This window comes from Pelobates fuscus, chromosome 1 (genome assembly GCF_036172605.1).
Source record: "Pelobates fuscus isolate aPelFus1 chromosome 1, aPelFus1.pri, whole genome shotgun sequence".
NCBI classification, from domain to species: domain Eukaryota; kingdom Metazoa; phylum Chordata; class Amphibia; order Anura; family Pelobatidae; genus Pelobates; species Pelobates fuscus.
The window spans coordinates 456053941-456059940 of record NC_086317.1 but is presented as its reverse complement, the minus strand read 5'-3'; the positions used below and the strand labels follow the sequence as shown (position 1 = coordinate 456059940).

The 6000-nt window shown below is 34.8% G+C and overlaps 1 protein-coding gene across 1 annotated transcript in view; it reads left to right on the top strand.

Annotated features, from left to right (window-relative positions):
* Positions 1-4044: 4044 nt before the first annotated feature.
* The window catches only part of PIWIL4 (piwi like RNA-mediated gene silencing 4), a 188845-nt gene continuing 186889 nt past the window's right edge, over positions 4045-6000 (top strand). The window contains exon 1 of the mRNA XM_063430649.1: positions 4045-4091. The gene's annotated coding sequence lies outside the window, so the exon portion shown is untranslated. The remainder of the gene's footprint in view (positions 4092-6000) is intronic.

Genomic DNA, 6000 nt, shown 5'->3' with positions numbered 1-6000 from the left:
TTTTTTAAAGGGACACTATAGTCACCTGAACAACTTTATCTTAATGAAGCAGTTTTGGGGTATAGAACATGCCCCTGCAGCCTCACTGCTCAATACTCTGCCATTTAGGAGTTAAATCCCTTTGTTTATGAACCCTAGTCACACCTCCCTGCATGTGACTTGCACAGCCTTTCATAAACACTTCCTGTAAAGAGAGCCCTATTTAGGCTTTCCTTATTGCAAGTTCTGTTTAATTAAGATTTTCTTATCCCCTGCTATGGTAGTTGCTTGCTAGACCCTGCAAGAGCCTCCTGTATGTGATTAAAGTTCAATTTAGAGATCGAGATACAATTATTTAAGGTAAATTACATCTGTTTGAAAGTGAAACCAATTTTTTTTTCATGCAGGCTCTGTCAATCATAGCCAGGGGAGGTGTGGCTGGGCTGCATAAACAGAAACAAAGTGATTTAACTCCTAAATGACAGTGAATTGATCAGTGAAATTGCAGGGGAATGATCTATACACTAAAACTGCTTTATTTAGCTAAAGTAATTTAGGTGACTATAGTGTTCCTTTAACGAAAAAGTAAATGCCTATTTTCCACCCTATTCATCATACAAACAAAACTGACATAAATAGTTAAAACCAGGTTTACAGAGCAATTTTTTCATGTTTTAAGTTTCAGCCAAAATAGCAAAAGTCCAGGTAAGGGCCTAAATGGTGGACAGTGAGAGCGAATTAGGGGCTGCTGTACCCCCTGATTGCGTCCCAGCGTGTCTGCATGGGTAAGTGTATGTGTATCTTTATGGTTATATTATCAATCAGATCGGTAGGCCCATTGTGTTTACTTTAGACATTTTTATTTCCTGCTCTGTTAACCCCTTCCCGCCGTTACGACGTTCTATGCCGTCACGCATTTAGTGGGCTTTAAAGCCGTTGCGACGGCATAGAACGCCGTAACGGCTTTAAGCCCTGGAGCGCCCGGGATACTTACCTTCCCGGCGCTCCGCTTCGGGAGGACTGCCTCACAGCCCAGGCAGCCCCCCCACGGCAAATCAGGCCCCCCGGGGCCATGTGATCGCTCTCAAAGAGCGATCACATGGCCCCCTATAGCTGGCTGTGGATCTGCCAGCAGGGGGACTGTCTAAAATATTAGACATTCCCCCTGCTGGTAGGTAGTGTAAAAAAAAATAATTAAACATGTTATAAAATAAAATAAATATTTTTATATATATAATATATGTATATATATATTATATATATAATATATATGTATATTATATATATTTAACGTCATATTTAACGTCATAAGTACATATATTAGTATTAAAATACACTTAGAATGACGTTACATATATATAATATACATATATTATATATATAATAGATATATACACATATATTATATATATATAAATACGTATAATTACAATAATAAATAAATAAATAAAATAATAAAATTAATAAATAAAATATTGAAACAAAATTTAATATAAATTATATATCCATATGTAATTTCATTCTAACTGTATTTTGTTATTAATATATATATATTGGCAACAAAATACACTTACAATGACATTCTATATATATCTATATATATAAAATGCAAATAACCGCAAATATATATATATATAGATAAATACATATAATTACATAAAAGATTACATTAGTATACACGTAGAATTTAAATACCTATAAATGCATATATATTAAAATTTTACGTGTATATTTAAGTAATCTTTTAACATAATTAGGTGATTTGATTAATTAAAATTTGATTGACATACCTGACAACACAGGGAGAAAGTGCAGAGAATTTAATTCGCATGCACTATATTTGACCCTGTAACTCTCCAAGACAACATAAAACCTGTACATGGGGGATACTGTTTTACTCGGGAGACTTCGCTGAACTCAAATATTAGTGTTTCAAATTGGTAAATTGTATTACAACGATGATATTTTAAGTAAAAGTGAAGTTTTTTGCATTTTTTACAAATGAACGACACTTTTATGGACTATATTATTGTTGTAATATGTTTTACTGTTTTAAAACACTAATATTTGTGTTTAGTGAAGTCTCCCGAGAATAACAGTACCCCCATGTACAGGTTTCATGGTGTTTTGGAAAGTTAGAGAGTCACATATAAGGCTTGCTTTCATTTTTTTGACATTAAAATTTGCCAGATTGGTTATGTTGCCTTTGAGAGCGTATGGTAGCCCAGGAATGAGAATTACCCCCATGATGGCATACCATTTGCAAAAGTAGACAACCCAAGGTATTGCAAGTGGGGTATGTCCAGTCTTTCTTAGTAGCCACTTAGTCACAAACACTGGCCAAATATTCGTTTTTTGCTTTTTTAACACAAAAACAAATATGAACGCTAACTTTGGCCAGAGTTTGTGACTAAGTGGCTACTAAAAAAGACTGGACATACCCCACTTGCAATACCTTTGGTTGTCTACTTTTTCAAATGGTATGCCATTATGGGGGTAATTCTCAATCCTGGGCTACCACACCGTCTCAAAGGTAACATTACCAATCTGGCAAATTTCTATTTAAAAATGTTCTATATTTGACCCTGTAACTTTCCAAAACACCATAAAGCCTGTTAATGGGGGATACTGTTGTACTCGTGAGACATCGCTGATTACAAATATGTGCATTTTTGTGCAGTAAAACCTAACAGTATTATGACATTCACAGCTAAAATGTCAGCCGGAAATACAAATTTAAAAAAAAATCTTATTTTCTCACATTTTTTTTTATTTTATTCATAATGAATTATGTTCCATATATGAATAGTTAATGATAAATTAAAGCCCTGTTTCTCCTTAACAAAATGATATATAATAAGTGTGGGTGCATATAATATGAAAGAGGGGAACTACGGGTGAACAGACATATAGCGCAAATTCCAGTTTTTGTTTACGTTTTGTTTTGATCAGAACGTGCACTATTGACTCCGTACTGAAGGGGTTAACATAACTTTAATTACACACAGGATGCTCCTGTGGGCTCTAGCAGTCTATTAACAGAGCAGGAGTTAAGGAATTCTAATTAAACAGAATTTGCAATAAAGGAAGCTAAAGCATTAGATATCTCTTTACAGGAAATGTGCAGGGAAACTTTGTGGTTCACATGCAGGGAGGTGTAACTACGGTTGCAAAAACAGATGTGAGAAAAGCTTAACTTGATGGATGCAAAAATAAATTCTACCCTAGATAAATGTGTAAGTTGTTCTGGTGCAAGGAAGTCCCTGGCTTACCTTCACGGGATAAACCATGCCCAAATGGTTTAACCCCAAAGTCTCCTCACCAGCGCCAGCTCGTTCTGCTCCTCCAGTATCCACTTTCTGAACTGCAGTGGCACTGCTAATTGGCATCGAGTGTCAGCTGACACTCTAAGCCAATTAGTAGGTCTCCATTCGCAAAACGACTTAAAAAAAAAAAAACGTACGTATGTTTCTCAAGCCGGTTTTTGAATGGAGAGCAACTGACAGATATTCAGAAAGCCATTATTGGAGTGGCAGAGAAAAACAACGCTGGCATGAATACTTTGGGGTTTAACCATAAGTAAATGGCTTAAACCCTAAACGTCCGCGATCTCCTGGCACCAAAACAACTTAATTTCAATGAAGTTGTTATGGTAACCAGAGTGTACCTTTAAGGAGATAGTAAAGCTATAAAACAGGAATAAATACCACCTAAAAAAGCAACCTTTTGTATGTTTTCCAGTATTTACTAAAATTGCTCATTCCTACTAAAAGACCCTTCTTCTAATGAGAATAAACTAAAATGTACATGGTAGTCTGTTATAATATGTACAAAACAGGTTATTGGCTGTTGTATTTTAAAGAACCCATGTACAGCAGACTCTAGCTTCTGATTAGAATGTTGAGAAACCAATATCATTTTTCAGCTAAGAACATGAACATTTAATCTAAAATGGCTCGTGAACATTCTAGAACCATTGTCTTCCTGTCCAGCGTCCAGCAAGACGTTGTAATGCATGTGGTTACCGCCCTTTTGGCATAGACACGCACCTGCAGGGGGCGCTCTCTCTGAAGCTGGGTGTGGTGAGTGGGAAGAGGACATTTTAGGAGTAGGTAAGTGGAGTTGTTAATAGCAGATCCTATACATTTTGCTTTATTACTGGAGGTCCTAGCATACATTTGGGGAGAGATTGAGGGTGACAGGGGAGACCCCAGGGGTTATGAATCACAGCACCTTTACTTACTGTTTACTGTCTCTGTAAGGAATGCATCAGTTCAACACTGTGTAGAATACTGGATTGGTATGCAATTTATTAAAAAACAAACAAACAAAAAAAAACGTGTTTACAATTTTTGTTGCAGTTCATGTAGAATCTTATCAGATTTTTTGGGGAGTTATCTATATATCAGATCAGTTTAATGTTATCATTATATGATTCTGAAAAGTAAGACATGAATATATATAGAATCCCATAATTATAGATTTTGTAAATCCAAACATAAACAACACTTAGATATAAACTGATTAAATAACACACATACATGTGACAACATTTCCATCCAAGAATGTCCATAAAATAAAATAAGTGTTTATAAAGAACACTGATGTTTATATTCATAAGTATTGGTGTTTATATCACATGACTGGTGTAAACAAGTACTCTTTTAGTGCTCTAAACACCATAACCACTACAATAAGCTGCATGTTGTTTTGAGTGCCTATTTTAGAAACATCTAAGGTGGGCAGACTGATACTAATGGCAATGATAAGTCTGAAACATTCTATGCACCTTGGAGACCTAAGTAAGATGAGAGATTTATGTTCCTAACACTATAATGCTTCCTTAAACGGTTTTACACTGAGAGGGTGACGGCGCGCTCCTGGCACCATTACTACTTCAGCAGGTTGCAATGATTATGGTGCTCGGAGTATTTCTTTAAGAGTGTCCTGCAGAATCATGAATTTATTCAGACAAAAATGTTCCGTGCAAGGGAAATAAATGTAACATTGATTTATTATCGAAGTAAAATTGTCATTGCAATTTATTCTTGCAGTAAGTACATCATGAAGTGTTGGAACTACATCATTAAATCTCACTACTTCCAGACACTTTAAAAATGTCAAAGCTTTGGAAGAAGGGTGCAGGGTTAGGAAAACAGCTAAGAATGTGCCATCACTAAATTAATTATAAAGGAGATCTAAAAAAAAAAAGTATTAAAATCTTAGCAGCAGGCCTGCTTAAAAAAAATAAAAGAAAAGAAAAACAAAAAAAAGGTTTGTTTTTAGAGCAAAGGCAAAAAGAATGTAGGGATATACATTGAATAATACAGAAAACACACTCCTTTTCACTTTCACTATTTAACAATATGTTTAGAATATCCATTCATATGCATCTTATTATCCAGGGTTCAATCCGTCTGTTTTTGTATTACAATAATAATTTTATTATGCAGGCATATATGCTGATAATTATCTCAGAAGAAAAATTGTGACCGCTTTGCGTGACTGACTGCTATGTTTGCGTCTTTGGTGACACTGATTAATCCCAGACATTCCTACTGTGTATAAATGGACAGACTCTTATAAAAAAAATTGACCCTCATGTATTTCTGAATTTAACATTGTAAGTGTTAAATATCTTGTTTTTAATGATTTATTCATCACTCCTAATTAATTTGAGATGACAGCAAGAACATACTTGAAGATACTTTGATATCATTATAATTTATAGATTATATTTTTATATAATTATTTTCTATCAAGCACTTTAACTAGAATGTCTAGACAGTTCCTATACCCAAGAAGCCTTAGTTTTAATTAGATTATTGCAGAAAAACAAGTAGTTCAGAAATCCTATATCCTGGTATATGAAGTTGCAATGCTTTTAAGAAAAAAATAAAATAAATTAATAGTTGCAAAAGACCTCCTTAGCCCTTAAACCAGAGCCTGATCAATACTATGGGCCTGGCTGCCATGGCAACAAACAATTGAGCCGTTTTTACCCTGTTTGGTGATGATAGT